Source organism: Erythrolamprus reginae, chromosome 2 (assembly GCF_031021105.1).
Source record: "Erythrolamprus reginae isolate rEryReg1 chromosome 2, rEryReg1.hap1, whole genome shotgun sequence".
Classification (NCBI taxonomy): Eukaryota; Metazoa; Chordata; class Lepidosauria; order Squamata; family Dipsadidae; genus Erythrolamprus; species Erythrolamprus reginae.
The window spans coordinates 200940050-200960235 of record NC_091951.1 but is presented as its reverse complement, the minus strand read 5'-3'; the positions used below and the strand labels follow the sequence as shown (position 1 = coordinate 200960235).

Genomic DNA, 20186 nt, shown 5'->3' with positions numbered 1-20186 from the left:
ATGCCACCCCTCTCCGTAGATTCGAGCCGGGTTTTCACTAGCAGAGAGCTGCAGGAGGCTGTCATGGCCAAAAATGGAGGCTGGGCAGGCCGCGTGTGGCCTCCCCAAACTCTGTTTCCTCCTGGCAGTAGGTTGAAGCCATTGTGGCCAAAATTAGAGCCCGGGCAGGCTGCGTGTGACCACCCGCACCCCCCGGCTCCATTTTCACTGGCAGAGGGCTGCAGGAGGCTGTCGTGGCTAAAAAAAAATGGAGCCTCGATGAATGACATCGAGCTGGTCAAACACAAGACCTGATGTGGCCCTCAATAAAATCAAGGGTCCCTGCTTTAGGCCCTGTGTCTATTTTGGAAGTTTTCTGCAGGCAATTTATGTAATTGTATTTTTAGTGTACAATATCTATTCCTTCCCTATCACCTGCTCCTTTGAAAAGAAACAAGAGAATCTTTTTTTAAAGTGAAAGAAGAATGAAAAAAGGAGTGTATAACAATGAAAACAGAATATTTGTCACAATTACTTGGTCCATTCCGTGCGAAGTACTCCCTGTGAGATTTTAGCTCTTGGCATAAAATTTCCTGGCTTAAGAAGAAGAGATCCTGAAATGGCTTCGCTTTTTGCTCCCTCTCGATAGCTACTGAGCCAGCAGCTGTAGTATCGTTGCCTTGCATTGGTGACCTGCAAGCTCCTTGTCTTTTACTTTATACAATGCTTGTCTTTGTACCCAGGATGTGTAAGTGTGCTGTGACCATATGTCTGAAATTAGGAAGCAGCAAATGTATGGAAGCATTGTTAAGCTGCAGCTGTTTCCGAGAAGGGTAGACAAAGTTGATAGTATCATTATTCCTCTCCTAGACAAAATGATCCTAGACTAGAGGGATTTGTAATATTATGTTTTGTTTTGTTTTTGTCTCTTCGGTGAGTTCAAGGTAGCACTGATGAACTTTCTTTCCCTAAAGAGAGAGAGAGAGAGAGAGACTCACTGCTTCACTATCACTGGTGACATTTATGATTAAGGCATTTGGATCTCCCATACGGGATCCAGCAATATATACTGTATTTTTTGGAGTATAAGATGCACCTTAGTTTTGGAGGAGGAAAATAGGGGAAAAAATAATCTGCCTACCAGGTTTCATCTGATTAGTCATTAGTCTGGTCAGCTTCAGTATACAGCAGTGATTTTCAACCTTTTTTGAGCCTTGGCACATTTTTTACATTTACGAAACCCTGGGGCACATTGAGCGGGGGGGGGGGGGGGGGCGCTAAAAAAAGTTTGGACAAAAAAAATTTCCCTCTCTTCCTCCCCTTCGCTCTATTTCTTTCTCCCTCCCTCTTTCTCTCCCTTCCTTCCTCTTTCTTTCTCTCTCTCCATCCCTTTTTCTCTTCCTTCCTTCCTCTCTCTTTTGCTCTCTCTCTCCCTCCCTCTATGTCTTTCTCTCTCTCCTACCTTCCCTCCCTCTCTTTCTCTCTCTTGCTTTCTTTCTCTCTCTCTTGTTGTCTTTCTCTCTCTCTCTCTTTCCCTTTCTTGCTTTCTTTCTCTCTCTCTTGCTTTCTTTCTCTCTCTTGCTCCAAGTTTGCGGAGAGGGGCGGCATATAAATCCAATAAATCTAATCTAATCTTTCTCTCTCTCTTGCTTTCTTTCTCTCTGAGCTTCGCGGCACACCTGACCGTGTCTCGCGGCACACTAGTGTGCCGTGGCACACTGGTTGAAAAACACTGGTATACAGTATTAGTTTGCTGTTTTTGAGCCGGCGTGCTTGCTTTTTATCTCCTGGTTGGGGATAAAAAACAGTTTCTAAAACACTTGACTTCTCTCTATCTTCAGAGAGAGAAACAATGAGAAAAGCAGGGAAAGGGATGATGGGCTTTACTAGCAAAGATTGCTTCACTTGTTAGCACCCCGTTAGGGCTGAAAAAATGCTCAGCTGATTGTCGCAGGGAGCAGCAATGAAAGAAGGAGGAAAGGGTTCATGAGTGTGTACACACACACACACACACACACACAAAGGGGGGAGGTGACAGGGAGGGAAAAAGAGAGGAGAGGGTCTTAGGGTGTCATTTTGAGTCATTTTGGTTGGTGGTATGCCACAGGATTTTGTAAATGTAAAAAAACGTGCCGCAGCTCCAAATAAGGTTGAAAATCACTGCAATAGAATTCAGTGTTTCCCAACCTTGGCAACTTGAAGATATCTGGACTTCAACTCCCAGAATTCCCCAGCCAGCGAATGCTGGCTGGGGAATTCTGGGAGTTGAAGTCCAGATATCTTCAAGTTGCCACGGTTGGGAAACACTGCAATAGATAGAGGAATGCGTTCTTGAAAGGGGAGAAATGGCTGCTTCTGGAACTCGTTTATACTCCAAGTGGCCACCTCTGCTTGCAGGAGATTGCTATTTATAACCACGATCTCTCAACGGCAGCTGCTGCTGCACCAACTCTCAAGCCGGAGGAGAACAAGGGAGCAACTTCAAAAGAGGCCCACTCCGTTGTTGAAGGAAGAAGGTTCTATGGGAGGATTCAGAGCGGCTTTGTTTCTTTGCCTGCTGACCACGAAGTAAGTTTCCTGTAGCAGGAAACTTCCCCAGGCACTGCAGTACAGTATTGTATAAAGAAACTTAGCCAGGAAAAATTTATTTCACATCCATTCTTCTCCACCTTTTTAGTTTCTTTTTGTTCTAGAGTTGAAACAGTTTCAGTTGTGACTTCCTCATTCGTTTGACATTAGCGCGGCTTCTGCACTGGGATTCTCTACTATATCAATATCATTTTTCATAAATCAGCGGGTGCTGAAGACCCAACGGCGGCGTATCCTTGTGATGTACTCAGAGCTCTTAGTGTTGTGCTGTGAGAATGGAAGTTTGCAAACTTTAATCCATCTCAGTCACAGTAGTGGCCTTTGGGGTTTAGTGAAACTACAAGACAGTGATGGTGAACTTATGGCATGGGTGCCACAGGTGGCATATAGAGCCATATCTGCTGGCACGCAAGCTATTGCCCTAGCTTAACTCCAACAGGCATGTGTGTGCCGGCCAGCTGATTTTTGACTCGCACAGAGGCTCTGGGAGGGCATTTTTGGCTTCCAGAGAGGCTTAGAGGGTAGGGGGAGGGCATTTTTACCCTCTCCTGTCTCCAGAGAAGCCTTTAACTTCAGATCGTGCAGAATGCAGCTGCGAGAGCAATCATGGGCTTCCCTAAATATGCCCATGTTACTCCAACACTCCGCAGTCTGCATTGGTTGCCGATCAGTTTCCGGTCACAATTCAAAGTGTTGGTTATGACCTATAAAGCCCTTCATGGCACCGGACCAGATTACCTCAGGGACCGCCTTCTGCCGCACGAATCCCAGCGGCCAGTTAGGTCCCACAGAGTGGGTCTTCTCCGGGTCCCGTCAACTAAACAATGCCGCTTGGCGGGACCCAGGAGGAGAGCCTTCTCTGTGGCGGCCCCGGCCCTCTGGAACCAACTCCCCCCAGAGATTAGAATTGCCCCCACCCTCCTTGCCTTTCATAAGCTACTTAAAACCCACCTCTGCCGCCAGGCATGGGGGAATTAAGACTTTTTTCTCCCCCTAGGCCGTTACATGGTGTGTTTGCATGTATGTATGGTTTTTATATATTAAGGGGTTTTAATTTGCTTTTAGTATTGGATTTTATTGTATATTTTCATGATTGTTGTTAGCCGTCCCGAGTTTTCGGAGAGGGGCGGCATATAAATCCAATAAACTTGAAACTTGAACTTGAAACTTTAAAACCTGGGGAGGGCGAAGAACGAGCCTACTGGGCCCACCAGAAGTTGGGAAACAGGCCGCTTCCAGCCTCCAGAGGCCTCCAGGGAGTAGGGGAAGCTGTTTTCGCCCTCCCGAAGCATTGAATTATGGGTGTGGGCACTTGCACATACATGATAGCATGCACACATGCTCTTTCGGCACCCGAGGAAAAAAAGGTTCTCCATCACTGCTATAAGGTTTTGGTGTTGGATAGTTACAGGACATGCTATGATTATGTATGTGCTTTGAATGTAGGGCCCAGCAATCATGAACAGGGGGATAACAGCAGTCACCCCAATCTTTTTCAAATTTGCCTAGCAAAACAGTGGAATTCCAAATCTATTATTCATGTCTTTATTTTCTGTCCTTGATAATGCCTGTGTGGTATTCGCATAGGCTCCTTGCAAAATTTGAGCTATCACTTTGCTATCTTTTTTGCTTGTCATTGTTGTGTTTCAAAAACCACAACAGTAATGGGCAGCAGTAAAGTGCATCTGAGATCACAAGTGTGGTTATGCCTTTAAATAGAGCACCCTAGGTAAATGGTACCAGTAATAGGAATGCTTCCAATATTTTTGCTCAGATCCTTGAGATGTCAGATAAGCCAGGGGTCTCCAGCCTTGGCAACTTTAAGACTTGTGGACTTCAACTCCCAGAATTCCTCAGCCAGCAAAGCTGGCTGAGGAATTCTGGGAGTTGAAGTCCACAAGTCTTAAAGTTGCCAAGGTTGGAGACCCCTGAGATGGACTACTCTTTCTCAAATGTATAAGACCTCTCATTCTCATTTATACTCTGGGACTCCATAGTTTCATCTGCAGAACGCCAATTGGGCAAGACTGGTGTAAAGGCTTCTGAATTCAATTCCACAAACTTTAATCATTTTTGTAACCCACACCCAGAATGATTGTGCATGAATTTTTAATTTCTGTTCTATGTGGCCTCCTGTGTGGTTGGGATGATTAAGCAGCCAGTCTTCACTGTCCTCCCCTTGACAATAGCTGCAAAGCGTTACGTCTTCCAAAACTGGCAGGGACTTTTGTTGGTTCATTTTCTTGCAGCTGCTGCTGTGGCTGTGACTCCATGTTGATCTAGTGTTATAAAGTCAGAGATTGGACATATCGATTTGACTTACAAAGACTGAAATATATTGATTTGGTGCTAAGGTGGGGTTTCTTTAATCTGATTTACACCTGGGGCTAATCCATGGTTTCTTTAATCACGATTTACTGAGTAAAGCACAGTAGGCTGGATTTGTGCAACCCACTATATCACAAACCCTGTTTTAAAGACCCCATGGTATCTATGTTAATATAACGCACTCTACTTATGATTACACGTATAAACCCACTATTACTTTTTTTTTAAAAAAATATTGGTTTTCAAATATATTTTGAAACAGACAAATAAATAACAGCAACAAAATAAATAAATAACTAAACCAACAAAAAAGAAATTATAATATCAGCAAGCATTCAGTATTTCTGCATTGCTACATCAGATATTTCATTAAATCCTATAATAACATACATATTACTTAATTACAGTAATATTCATATTATTTCATACAATCACAAAATACTATTGAAATCATCCATATTTTACATTTTTATATTCTTTAGTTTACTGATCTTTATGCATCTTTTGTGATCTTTTTCTTAACTCAATCCATCTGTGCCATTGTGCTCATATTTCATAAAACTCAGAATCTTTTCGGCCCCTTAATTCCATCGTCACTTTGTCCATTTCTGAACAATTATATATTTTATTAATGTCTACTTTTTCTGAGGGGGTTAGTTAATAGTTAGTTAACCCACTATTTCTGCTCTTTCAACAGGCAGGATTTCTAAGAACAGCATGTCATGCGACCCAGGGGTGAAATGTTTGCTGTGCCTGTCAATCATCAGAGAGCCGGTCGCGAAGGGAGTGCAAGGCTCCGCCCACCTGCCTGGATGCTGTCATTTGGGTCCTTTAACCTTCTGCGTAAGCGCAAAGCATTCTATGCATGCACAGAGGTTAAAAGAACCCAAATGGGCGGGCGGAGCCTCACACTCCCTTCATGACCGCTCTACGATGACTGACAGTCACAAGGGAACCGAGAGCATTTCACCCCTGATGTGCACCATAATTCCTAAGGCATATTGTGGTGATATGCATGGGGGTGGGGGGAAGAGAGAGAAGAGAGAGTGATAGAAGTCTGCATTGGTTGCCGATCGGTTTCCGGTCACAATTCAATGTGTTGGTTATGACCTATAAAACCCTTCATGGCATCGGACCAGAATATCTCCAGGACCGCCTTCTGCCACATGAATCCCAGTGACCAGTTAGGTCCCACAGAGTTGGCCTTCTCCGGGTCCTGTCGACTAAACAATGTCATTTGACAGGGCCCGGGGGAAGAGCCTTCTCTGTGGCGGCCCCGACCCTATGGAACCAACTCCCCCCAGATATCAGAGTCCCCCCCACCTTCCTTGCCTTTCGTAAGCTCTTAAAAACCCACCTCTGTCATCAGGCATGGGGGAACTGAGATATCTCCCCTGGGCCTATACAATTTATGTATGGTATGTTTGTACGTCTGTCTGCTTAATGTTTGTCTGCTTAATAATGGGGTTTTTAAAATATTTTAAATTGTAAATTATTAGATTTGTTATGAACTGTTTTATTCTGCTGTGAGCCGCCCTGAGTCTACGGAGAGGGGCGGCATACAAATCAAATAAATAAATAAACAAACAAACAAACAAACAAATAAATAAATATATTCCCTTCCCCTAGGCTTATAAAATTTATGTATGGTATGACTGTATGTATGACTGATATCTTAAATTGGGGTTTTTAGATTTTTTAATATTAGATTTGTTTACGTTGTTAGCCGCCCCGAGTCTGCGGAGAGGGGCAGCATACAAATCTAATAAATAAATAAATAAATGTTGTGGAAAATAGCCTTTATTTTGAACTATCACTCAGGGCTCAGTTACAAAATATCAACGGGGTTCCTTGTCCCAACTCCCAACCCCAGCCCCCTCTGTGTATTACTAGCTGGAGTAGGTAGTAGGTGGACCTATCACTTTGTTTCAACAAAGGTTTTGAATAAAGGAACTGCAGATGTGTTGGTTACCTTGATTCTAAGTACCTTTGATGCCTTTACACAGTCATACAGTGGCATTAGGTAGTGTTGAGTTTTCGGAAGCAGAAATGTAGTTTCCTTCCCAAGTGAGTTTATATCTGAAGTTGGGATGTGGAAGAGGCAACAGGGGAAATTGTGGGGAGGATGAGGAAGAGTGAAATTGAGACAGAGGAATGTAAAGCAGATCCACGCAGGAACACTTGGCTAGTGCTGTTACCAGCAGGCTCTTGTGTGAAGGGTTAGCATGCAGTTCTGCTGTTTTATGGCCATGCGAGAGACTGCCAGGATACGTAATTTGCTAGACGTGGCAACATTGCAGGTGGATATCGGCTTGAGTTTATAAGCGCTCAATGTTTCAGGCGGGGTTTCTTCCTGCAAGATTCAGTAGATGGCGCTGTGCTGCAAGGACTGCTCCCATTTTCCAACATCTGAGCCCTTCTCCCTTTTCTGGAAACTGCACTTGCTAAGTACCTTAGGTCTGGATAGGTAAGGAATTCTGTATATTTTAGAGTTCCTTTCTTCTGCAGACAAACTGCAGCTGTAAAGAAAACAACGCCTCATCTATACCGATAGGTTAGAAGCTGTGAATAATTTATTCCAAATAAGATTATTCACTTCTCTATTTCAAATACGTTTATTTAACTCAGTGTTTCTCAATTATTTTCTGTTATACACACATCCCAGGAAGAAATAAATATTTTGAGGGAGGGGGCCCAACTCTCTGCCGGGATGATTGTTTGCAATATTCAGCACGTTTCCGCTGAAAAAACTCAAGCAGCTTATCAGTGTGATTGGGGTGTAATGTGTTCAAGTGATGCCTTAATTTATTTGGCTTCATGCTGTCCGCTGCTAACATTTATAGGCACAGTAAACATACTGGTCTTTCCTCGTCTCCCACTGTAGTCACAGTGAAGCCAAGCGCTAAATCCGTTTCGTCATGCTTTCTCATCTTAGCTTTTGGGAGACTTACATTTGTCTCATTATTTCAGTCTCTCTCCTCCTTTTTTTTCATCCCTGTTAAATATTTTTCCATGGTGTTTTTTAAGGGTTTCTTATATGCACTTCATATCTCCTATTCTGTGCTGTGTGCTGTGTACCTACTCCTTGCGACAAAAAAAGCAATTCCCCGGGGTCACGCACCCACCGTGGCATCGCTCCACACCCCTCCCAGAGTCCTCACCCCACTATTTGAGAAACATTTATTTAAGTCAAGGAGTATAATTTGTATTCTGGATACCTGGAAATGGAGTTCCTGGAGCCTCTCCAAAAATTGCTGTATTTATTTATTTATTATTATTATTATTATTTATTAAATTTGTATGCCGCCCCTCTCCGTAGAATTCTAAATTCCAGACACTTATTAGAGGGCAGCAAAGAGGCACAAGCTTTGCTGCTGTGTAATACAGGGGTTGGGGAAAAAATGGAAACACCTTGCAGCTCTTCCATGGAATCCAGATGTGTGAAGCTTCCTTCGAACAGTTTTTGTGGAAACTGCATTGTGTACGTGTCTATTGAGCTCTGCAGTGATTTTAGGAGCTGTGGTCTCGTGATCCGCACTAACAATTCGCTCTAGAGTCTGACGGTCTCTCTCAGACAACTTTGACTTTCGACCAGACCTGTGCTTGGCTGCGGACGTTTTCCCTTCTCATTCAAAAGCAGTCCTGACTTTTGAGACATGACCTCTTGAAACGCCAAACATTCGGGCACTTTCTGTGACACTAGCGCCTGCCATTTCAGCACCAACAATTTGGCCTCTTTGAAAGTCTGAGAGATCTGCCATTTCTAGAAGGTTATAACCAATTTCCTTAAATTTCTGTAAAAAAAAAAAGGTAGTTTAAAAAAACATATCAAATAACAGAATTCAAAAACAAAAACAAAAATCCCATTAAAATATGTCAAGTTTTGATTGATTTGAACATGTTCAAACATTATGATGCCAAAAAGTCAAGTGTTTCCCTTTTTTTGTCCACCCCCTGTAGTTCTCATGTTCAAAAGCCCAGATCTGATAGCCTAACTGCTGTATCTTAATTCTTAATGTGACAGAGATTAGCAATAATTAATGAGGAATAATTAATTGCATGTAATTAGTTTGCCTCACATTTGCATTCCATTAAGGATCCTTTTTATCCTTGTCTTAACCATTTTTAGAATATGCCCTTCCCTCAGGTCTGAGCCCAGAAAAAGATGGATGCAGCCCAGGAAGTAACTCATGATCACCAGGGAAGACACTGATCCCCCCCCCCCCCGCCCAAGAAGTAATGCCAAAGAACAGGCTTCCTTGTAAACCGAAGCCATTTCTTCTCCCAGAAACAAATCTAGAATTGCTTTTGTAGAATAATTGAAATTTGTTGGCTGAGGGACCTATAAGATTCAGCACAAGCTCCATGACAGGAGCAGAAGAAATATCTCATTTCCTGCCATAATTCACCAAGGAAATACCCCAGATACGCTAGAGATGGAATCTCTTCAAATGGGCAGATTTGTGGGTGAGGCAAAAGGCCACTTATCTCCTCTCTTCCATTTCTTCCGATCTTTAATTGGTAGGCGTGCTGAGGTATAGTTCCTGTCCCTACTGGTTTGGGGCTTTTCTGTTTGTTTATCTGCCTTTCCACCGATCTATTTATTTTTACTTTATTTCTTAATTTTGTCCAATACACAATACATATTGAAGAGAATAGACATGTGGTATTATATATAAATAAAATGATAGAAGAAAAGATATAAAAATAGAGGAGAAGATATATGAAAGGAAGAAAAGATATATGAGATAAAGGAAACAAAATTGGACAAGGGATGAAAGGCACACTGGTGCACTTATGCACACCCCTTGCTGACCTCTTAGGAACCTGGAGAGGTCAATCGTGGATAGTCTAAGGGAGAAATGTTGAGGGTTAGGGGTTGACACTACTAAGTCCAGTAATGAGTTCCACGCTTCGACAACTCGATTGCTAAAGTCATATTTTTTACAGTCAAGTTTGGAACGGTTAATATTAAGTTTGAATCTGTTGCGTGCTCTTGTGCTGTTGTGGTTGAAGCTGAAGTAGTCATTGACAGGCAGAACGTTGCAGCATATTAATTATTGTGGGCAATACTTAAATCGTGTTTTAGAACTCTAAGAAATCTAGCGAGGCCATGCATCTTCTCAATCCTTTTAGCCTCATTAGAATACGAGAAAAATCTCTTTTGCCAGAGGTTCTTTTTCAAGATGAAAAAGAGTCAAAAGCTGGGTTTGATGCATCAGGCAACCTTCTTCCCTAACCAGAGTGCTGTTTCTGCAGCCATGCGAGCGAAGGTTCCCATGATCCCATTTCTGGAGATCAAGATTAACCAACCTGCCCATTTTGTTGTTGCCAGTGACCTCAAGGCGATGCTGGACAATACATTCTCCTCCTCCTCCTTCTCCAAACAAAGGAGTATGCTGTGGGAGTACATGGATGCTACCCTGCTACAACCCAGGAAATATATTGGTATGTGAAATGTGCAATGCAGGAAGAATCACAGATGTTTTCTATTTAACCTCTCCCCAGCGCTTCACATCAGGAGCCACTCCAAGGATGCATTATTTTGAAGGAGAAAGGGAAAGAAGCAGCACATTCCAGGAAATGAGTTTCATAAAACCCACAAACAATTTGCTCATTTGTGTCTGCTCATCCCATTCTTTCTGCGGAGTAGCACAGTAGCAGCACCTTCCCTTCAGAAGTTTTGCCCTTGGCTGGTTTTTATTGCACAGTTTTACTAAGTCCTTAGTCATCCTGGAAGCTCCATTGTAAGCAACAAGGGTGAGGAAAAGAGGAGGAGGAATTAATTTGGTAGTTTAGTGATGAAGGCAATAATTAAGACAGGATGTATTTGAGTTATAAGCAGATGAGAGAAGATGGGATGTGCAGACAAACATTTGCCTTGTCAGTATATGATGACTGATGGTCCTGACTGGTTGTGATTAGGGCATTTTCTCTTTTAGTTTTTGCTTCTAGTCTTCATCCACAGCCTTCTTTTCTTGTCATTGTTCCTCTGGATCCTTTCACTCCACTCATCTTCCCCTATTCTCATTTCAAGCCCCTTCTTGCATTCTCTCTCTGGAAGAGGCTTCCACAGTAGTCTTTGAGCTGTGAATAGAATTGACCCTGGCAGTTAAAGATATAAGTGGTGTTGGTCATAAAACACATCACAGTGACCAGACCTGATTTTACAACCTTTTGTTGTTGTTGTTGCTGCGGTTAAGTGAACCTCTTGTTTGTAGTTTTTGCCATCGGTGAACTGTTGGACAATATTACTCGGTTTGTCATGTGGATGGTTGAGTGGTTCAGGGTGGGGAATTTGTAGTGGGTGGGACATTTTATTTAATTTTTTTATTCTATTCTTTATTCTATTTTTAAATTTACCTATTCTGATTTTATGTATGGTGGGACTGGTCTGTGGGTGTCATACGACTTTCGTTGCCAATGACAATTTGTTGTTTTGACAATGACAATAATTTATTATTATTATTATTATTATTATTATTATTATTATTATTATTATACTACACATATATGCTGCTTTCTGGCAAAACATTCATAAATCACAGTCAAATTACCACACGATACCACAAACAGCAGTAAAGGCAGGCCGATTCTCCCAAACACCTAGGGTAGAACAAGAAGCAATGGGTGGAAACTAAATAAGGAGAGGAGCAACTTAGAACTAAGGAGAAATTTCCTGGCAGTTAAAACAATGAATCAGTGGAACAGCTTGCCTCCAGAAGTTGTGAATGCTCCAACACTGGAAGGTTTTAAGAAGTTGTTGGATAACATCTGTCTGAAGTAGTGTAGGGTTTCCTGCCCAACCAGGGGGTTGGACTAGTAGACCTCCAAGGTCCCTTCCAACTCTGTTATTGTTATTGCTGAGCACCACAATGCAGTCACATGAACACAGGTGGGCAGTATTGTAGCTTAAAAACTGGGTCATGAGTAGCATAGGGGATCTGTTATCACTTCAAATAGTTGCTGAATAGCTAGTCCTAAAATAGCTGTAAGTCCAGGGCTACCTGATTGCTGCCTCTCATATTTGTTCTCCTAAGGCTCACCGTGAGTGAATTAAGTCACTTAGTCATTAGGAATTTATCTAACCCAAACAACTCGGTGTATCTTTCCCACCTCTGTGGCCTCCACATACCTTCACCTCCCATTGGCCTTAATATTTGACAATCCTGTTTGAGGCTGCTAGGAGTTATACTCTAGAATAACAATATGTTCTAAAATATTGCAGGAAGTCCTGTTGACTAAGAAGCGGTTGGTATACTATATGTAATTTAAAACAGAGGAATGAATCTTTACACCAAACTCAGAAGACTAAATTCCGTGTTGCCTTACCTACAAAAATGTGTGCGATTTTTAAATCATTTGCTCATCCCCATCACTAATTGCTAATTCCTAACAAAACTTTTATCAGTGTTAAACACAGTCAAGGCGAAGCCATTTTTTTTGCCAATGCTTTGAAAGCTGACTGTATGCATATGTCTGTTTCTATTTATCCATGGTTTACTCAGTACTTTATATTCACACAACAAACTGAACTAAGCATCTAGAGCAGTGGTTCTCAGCCTGGTGGTCAGGACCCCTTTGGGGGTCAAATGACCATTTCACGGGGGTCACCTAAGATCATGGGAAAAGCAAATTTCCCACAGTGTTAGGAACTAAATCTTCTATTCTGGCACCTTGGAACATATTTTTACAATCCAACCAATCAGGTGTTTACAGCGGGGGTGTCCCTCTGACCTTCCTGCCAATCAGCTTAAAGCTCTGTTGGGAGAATTGGCACTAGGCTTATGGTTTGGGATCACCACAACATGAGGAACTGTATTAAGGGGTCGCAGCAATAGTAAAGTTGAGAACCACTGATCTAGAGGGACTGAAATGGCAAATTTCATTTTCAAGTGAAAGATTGGAAGATAGACCCCTTCTATAATACAATTTTGTGTTCATGGGGTAATATTTCAGCCCTCTGAACCCTAATAGATTGAACCAGTGAATAGAGAGCAGAGGCAGAGGAGATTACCCCAGCTTTATATGTTATAGGGCAGTGGTGTCAAATTCACAGCATCATGTTGTCACGTGATGTATCATGACTTTTCCCCCTTCTGCTAAAACGGGGGGGGGGGGGATGGCCAGCATGTGATCCACCTGGCCTGTGAGTTTGACCCCCCTGTTATAGGGCAACCCACTGCAAAGAGGATCCTGTGTGAATAGGATTTGGGATTTTATGATACACACACCGACACTTTGCCTATATGTTTGAATCCCAGGAGACAGGTATGCGACTGCATGTTCAATTTATTAGCATGTACAAGGTCCACGTTTGGCTTTTGTTTCTACATCAGAATCCAAACCAGAGTTTGAAAATTCTAGGAGTTGTATTCCACCGTATTTGGAATGGGAAAGAAAGCTCGGTGGCTCTGCCTGTGAGACATTCTGCCTTTCCTGTTCTTCTTTCTGCTAGGATGCCATTAAATGGAGCCTGAGGCTGAAAGGACAGGATGGCTGCTGTGGAGATACTCCAGGGCCATGTTTCCAACATGGGCTCTTTTCACTGTCGCTCTTGAATTATTATTTTTTTACCTGCAGGGCGGAAAGCCAAGAATGCAAGGAATCTGATCTCATCCTAGGCTAAGGCAAACACCCAGCATAGCAATACCTTGTGCTGGGTCATACCATTTGCTTACAATGCGTGGGTGGGTGTGAGATAGGGCACTGCTGGAAGGGAAGGGAAGTCGAATGGATTGTGCCACTTGGGAGTTTTTATAGGAGGAGTATATAGTTGAATTCACAAGGAAATTGCACCCTCCCTTTGAAAAGTTGCATGGAATAACCTAGAGATACAGTGGTACCTCTACTTAAGAACGCCTCTATTTAAGAACTTTTCTAGATAAGAACCGGGTGTTCAAGATTTTTTTTGCCTCTACTTAAGAACCATTTTCTACTTAAGAACCCGAGCCTGGAAAAATTTCCCAGGAAATTTGAGAGTGGCACAAAGGCCCAGACAGTTTCGTGCCATTCCCCCTTTAATCCCAGCCATCTGGGCTGCCAGAGGAGCCTTTTGGTGGCAGTTAAGGAGGCTTTGGCAGTCCAGAGCGAACAAAGCATTTCCCTTACACTGGGCGCTTGGACAGGGAATAAACCTCTACCAGCGGCCAGAGAAAAGAAAAACTCCCTGCGCTCTGGGCAGCCGAGGAGTCACCACAGCGAAGGACAGGCACCGGCTACAAAGCGAGTGAGAGGAGAAGGGAGCCCTTCAGCATGGGAAGGAAGAGGCAGCAGGTAGCAGCAGCAGCAGCCAGTGTATGAGAGGTAGTGCTTGGGGGCAGCCTCCCGCCAGGTGTATGGGAGGTGTGTGCTCCTCCTCGCTGCCTCAGAGTCCCTCTTTTTTTTTTTAAGCCTTAAAGTTTTGAATTTTTTTCCCCCTCACCTCCCCTTCTTCCCTCGGCAGTGACTCTCCTCCTCTTCTTCCTCCTCCTCCCACCCAACTTCCGAGCTTTTATTTCTTTCCTAATGGGTTTGCACGCGTTATTTGCTTTTACATTGATTCCTATGGGAAAAATTGCTTCTACTTAAGAACGTGGTCATGGAACGAATTAAGTTCTTAAGTAGAGGTACCACTGTATTCGAAAGACTTGTTCACACATTGATTTGGGTGTGGAAAAGTTTCTTTCTTATTTGTGCTATTCTCTGAAAGGATCCCTCTTCCCAGTTATATTGAAATTACAAGCTGTACAAGAAAGATCCATTGCTCTGTTTTCCCACAAATTTACTAGGAAATGTTTTACTAGTTAAGTAGTTTATGGTTACCTTTTACACATTTCCTAATATGCTTGTTTTGTACTGGAATTTGAAAGAGCATCAGTGGGCAGGAGCAGGTTAACAGATTCAAGGGGAAATGTCCATGTCCTTGGACTCCTCAGAGTCCCACCAATTTCTGAAGGCCTTTTGAGATGAATCTACCTTCCCTTTTCCCTCCCTCTTCTATAAAGTATCTTGTCCCAGAGCAACAAGGTTTTTCGCCTGCTGAACAGCATCAAAGGAGTTGGTGGCTTTCTGCCTCTGCTATTTGATGCCTTTAGCTCTGAGGTTGGGCCTCTAAAGGAATCTCTCTGTTAGACTGAGCCTGAGTGCTGCTTGATGTATGCACCACATTTCCAGCAGAAACAAAGGGTAGCATCCTAAAACAGTGTTTTTCAACCAGTGTGCCGCGAGACATGGTCAGGTGTGCCGTGAAGCTCAGAGAGAAAGAAAGCAAGAGAGAGAGAAAGCAAGAGAGAGAGAGAGAAAGAAAACAAGAGAAAGAGCGAGAGAGAGAGAAAAAGAACTAGAGAAAGAAAGCAAGAGAGAGAGAGAGAAAGAGGGAGGGAAGGAGAGAGAGAGAAAGACATAGAGGGACGTAGGGAGGGAGAGAGAAAGAGAGCAAAAAAGAGAGGAAGGAAGGAAGGAAGAGAAAGAAAGAGGGATGGAGAGAGAGAGAAAGAAAGAGGAAAGAAGGGAGAGAAAGAGGGAGGGAGAAAGAAATAGAGCGAAGGGGAGGAAGAGAGAATTTTTTTGTCCAAACTTTTTTTAGCCGCCCCCCCAATGTGCCCCAGGGTTTTGTAAATGTAAAAAATGTGCCGCGGCTCAAAAAAGGTTGAAAATCACTGTCCTAAAATGGTTGAATACATTGTGCCATACCAGGAATGTGCAAAGCTAACAAGCACCGTCTTACAAGTCACATTAATAAACAAGAAGAAGCTAGGCTGGAACTGTTGCTTATTTTTTCAGGATGTATTTTTTTAATGGCATCATTCAAACAGGCAGGTTTATAACTTGGCATTGGCTTTAGAAGTCCACCATTTCAATCAGTTGCATCTGTGGCCTAGCCCAAGTTACACTGGCAGAATCGTGGGTTGTAACATTTTAGGTTGTTGCATAGAATTAGAAGTAGAATTAGAATAGAATAGAATAGAATTCTTTATTGGCCAAGAGTGATTGGACACACAAGGACTTTGTCTTGGTGCATATGCTCTCAGTGTACATAAAAAGACAAGATACAGTTCTCTATAGATATAGATGTCTATAGCTGTAGTTAGTATAGATGCATATAAAATAGCCTAAAATCAGTTCCATGCATATAACATTTTTTTACAGCAGCAAGCCTCCTCTGATAGATAGCTTAATTAGGTGCAAGAATATTAACTGCATTATTTAATCAACTTCCTCTGTAAATGCACCTTCCAGTCAGTCCTGATTTTTGGCACCTGCCCTGCAGTTTTCTTGGCAAGATTTTGGAGGTAGTTTGGTAGTTTGTCTTCTTCCTAGGGTTGACAGGGAATGGCTGGCTCTAAGTCAGTGTTTCCCAACCTTGGCAACTTGAAGATATCTGGACTTCAACTCCCAGAATTCCCCAGCCAGCATTCGCTGGCTGGGGAATTCTGGGAGTTGAAGTCCAAATATCTTCAAGTTGCCAAGGTTGGGAAACACTGCTCTAAGTCATCCAACCAAAGGCTGAACTCCAGGTCTCTAGCCTGATGCCTTCGCCACTATTGCAAACTGACTCTCCAATCAACCTATTAGCAACCTCAGTCAGTGAAGCAACTTTAAGTAACATAAGGTAAAAGAAGATTCTGAAAAACAGGCTAAAAGGAAGCTGACAATAAGCAAATAAAAATCACCCATAAAACAATATAGGCCAATGGAGCCACAAATTGCTCTGCCCCAGGGTTTGTTGAAAAAGATAGGTCTTCTGGAACTGCATAATTGGGGCCATACAGATTTCAGCAGAAGCTAATTCAAAAGACAGTGTCACCCAGAAAATGTCTCTGGGCTTCCACAGGATGCATTGATTTGTTAATGGAACCTGGAGCATAACAACTCTGCCAAATCTTACTGGGTAGCTGGAAATAGAGGGATTGCATTTCAGTGTGAAATAACCAACCCATTCCTAAGAACATGCAATGAAGGCTTCTACCTCCAAGGTTCCATATTCCATATTCATACATACATAGTCATATGATAGGAGATGGAGCCAGCTCCTCAAAATTATTGTTTTTGTTTATTTCCTTGTTGGAATTTTCAGATGCTTTAGAACAGGCATCTAAACACCCACACCCACCCACACCCTAAAAGCAACCATCATCATAAAGCAAATAAGTTGGAGAAGCAATTAAAATGATGGAAATAGCCCTCGGACAGCCCAAATAAGATTGCTTGTGAACAGCACACACATACACACATGCACGCACGCACATCAAGAGCCTTGAAAAATAGACTTCTGCCTGGTGTTGAGGAATAGCCACTAGGCATCTGTCTCTGGGCTGGTGTCCCAGAGTTGGGAGACCCTGCTAAGCAACTCAGACAGCTTAAAGGTTTTGGAGTCTTGGATTCAGAATGAAGCATGTGAATTTTGGGCTGGGAGTTTAAATGTGTCAATTTTTGTTGGAAACTATTTTCAAACTCACAGTTGTAATAGTCCTGAATGTAATAATATAGAGTATGAGGGTCGGACAGAAAGTAATGCACCACATTTTTTTTCTCAGCCTACAGTAATGGTACGAGTGTGAAACTTTAGATCTACATTATTTGAATTGTCAGGAGGGCGTGTGTAAATTTTGCGTTTCTTCAGACAGATAGCGTAGCTGCAGCAGTGTTTTGAAATGGCGTCTGTAAGTGATGTACGTTACAAGCACGTGTCGTCATTGAATTTCTCACTGGGGAGAAAGAAACTGTTGGGAACATTCACAAACGTTTGTGTACAGTTTATGGAGAATCTGCATTTGACAGAAGTATGGTTAGTCACTGGGCACAGAGGGTGAGGCCATTACAAGACAGTGCACAGTGCAGAAATGGCTTGGTGACCAGAACAGAATGTGAGGCCATTAGAACAAGGAGTGATACCGTCAGGGCATACACGCCCTTGTGTCTTGCTGGAGGAAGGCCATAGAACAGGATGGAGATTACGTGGAAAAATAGGGAGTGTAGAAGAAACATTCTTTTTTGTGTGTAAATTTCACTGTGTTCAATAAATAATTGTTGAAGAAAAAAATATGGTGCATTACTTTCTGGGCAACCTTCGTAGTATTTTTTTTAAAAAAATGTTACTCTTCCTTCGTCCTATCTCTGTATTGGACACAGCTGGAGGGCACCAGGTTAGGAAATGTAGCTGAAATCACTGGGCAGGGCAGGGAGTTGTCTTGGTCTTTCAGTATTGCAAGGTTTTGTAAGTGTGTTCCCGAATCAGGATTTGTGTGCCTGGGAACAAAGGCGATATCTGATCAAGTTTCTGCCCTAATATACATATGCCGGCACTTAAGGAACCATCAACACTTGTTGGTTTGAAAACCTGTACCGCTTTTAGCATGTGGCAGATTTGCATGCATTAATACACAAAAAGGCTTTGTGTTTTTATTGCCCTGCAGAAGGATTTCAGGTTTTTCCCCCTCATTACTTCCCCGTTGTCTATTAAAAGAGCCTTTTCTGTGGCAGCTCCGACCCTATGGAATCAACTGCCCCCAAAGACATGGCTGTTCCCCACAGGCCTGGAATTAGATTGACTGCTGTGTGTGTATGGTTCTTTTAAAGTTATTATTTATCGTTATTATTGATTTTATTATGCATTTGTGATTGTATTTTAATATTGTTGTATTTATCGCATTTGTTAGCTGCTCTGAGTGCCCTTTGGAATGAAACATAGAAACATAGAAGATTGATGGCAGAAAAAGACCTCTTGGTCCATCTAGTCTGCCATTATACTCTCTCCTGTATTTTATCTTAGGATGAATATATGTTTATCCCAGGCATGTTTAAATTCAGTTACTGTGGATTTACCAACCACGTCTGCTGGAAGTTTGTTCCAAGCATCTACTACTCTTTCAGTAAAATAATATTTTCTTATCTTGCTTCTGATCTTTCCCCCAACTAACTTCAGATTGTGCTCCCTTGTCCCTGTGTTCACTTTCCTATTAAAAATACTTCCCTCCTGAACCTTATTTAACCCTTTAACATATTTAAATGTTTTTCCTTCTGTCCTCCAGACCAGTGTTTCCCAACCTTGGCAACTTAAAGAGATCTGGACTTCAACTCCCAGAATTCCCCAGCCAGCATTTGCTGGGGAATTCTGGGAGTTGAAGTCCAAAGTCCAAACACTGCTCCAGACTATACAGATTGAGTTCATTAAGTCTTTCCTGATAAGTTTTATGCTTAAAACCTTCCACCATTTTTGTAGTCCGTATGAGCGGGCTACAAAATATCAGCAGCATATAAATACAATAAATAAATAAGTAAATGGATTTGGGGGTGTCCAGTCCCTTTGGGTTGCTTAATTCGCTTCCTAGGCTCCCGTTTTAATGCTTGAAGTTCTAGATAGGGAAGCGAATCAATGGCGAGAGGCGCTGCCTTACTCTGGAAGGTAGGAAGGAAGGTTTCCACGCCAAAGGGCGTCCCAGGAGGAGCTCTCGACCTCTGCGGGCGGCCGGGCGCCTCTGGGCAGCTGGTGGCAAGGCGAGGGTTAAAAAGGCAAGGAGCGGCCCCTCCCCCTCGCTTGTTGCTCTGGAGGTGGATTCGCCGCCGCCGCCGCAGTCACTTCGTTTTTGTCCGGCGCTCCAACTGGGCAGTCTCGGGGGAAGCTGAGCCCCTTCTCCCGTTTGAGAGCGGCGGCGGTAAGTCGGAGCTTTAGCTACCCTTAAGCTCTCCGCTTCGGGGAGATCCGCGATTTCTCTCGCAAGGAGTTTGCCCAAAGTTTTACCCAAAGTGGGGATTAGTGGGGTCGGCAGAAGCGGGGTCCGATCCATTTCGCCGGGGAGGGGGGGAGAGAGGGAGGTGGGAGGAAGGAATAGAGCGTCTTAAGTTTGAAAGTTCCCGGAGTTTCTCCCTCCTCCCGGTGGCCGGGTTGGAAGAATCGGCGGCTTCCTTCGCCGTTTCCTGGTGGAGAGAGGAGTTTGCGTGTCAGCCAAGGAGGCAGGTGGGGTGGGAGAAGGAAGCTCGAGCCCAGACGCGCCTCAGGGAGGTTTCGATCCGGAGTCGCTCCCCTCCTGGCACCAAGGAAAAGGCCGGCGTTGTTAAAAGTGGGCGCGCTTGCAAACTTTTGCAGTGGGAGGTATTGCTGGGGGTGGGGGGGGAGGAAGAGAGGTTATTCCCACCGAGGCGGTTGAAGCTAAACGCGAAGCGCATCCAAGGTAGGCGGCTGGTGGCCGATCTCACGCGGCGTGTGAAATTTGCCCCCCCCCCAAACCGCATCACCTGATTTCTCTCTCTCTCTCCGGCTTGTGAGTGACCAACCCTTAAGAAATCTTCGTGCTATTTCGAGACCGTCC

At 43.3% G+C, this 20186-nt stretch overlaps 1 protein-coding gene across 16 annotated transcripts in view; it reads left to right on the top strand.

Moving 5' to 3' along the window:
* The window catches only part of CCDC120 (coiled-coil domain containing 120), a 61412-nt gene that overhangs the window by 13177 nt on the left and 28049 nt on the right, over positions 1 to 20186 (top strand). For 7 of the 16 annotated variants that reach the window (XM_070741195.1, XM_070741209.1, XM_070741193.1 and 4 more), the window contains exon 1: positions 19428 to 19532. The exons of 3 other annotated variants lie outside the window; for them this stretch is intronic. The gene's annotated coding sequence lies outside the window, so the exon portion shown is untranslated. Of the gene's footprint in view, positions 1 to 2447; positions 2548 to 19427; positions 19533 to 19818; positions 19938 to 19984; positions 20049 to 20186 lie in introns of those variants that run through there. 6 more of the 16 variants (XM_070741208.1, XM_070741201.1, XM_070741206.1 and 3 more) reach the window with 5 other exon arrangements.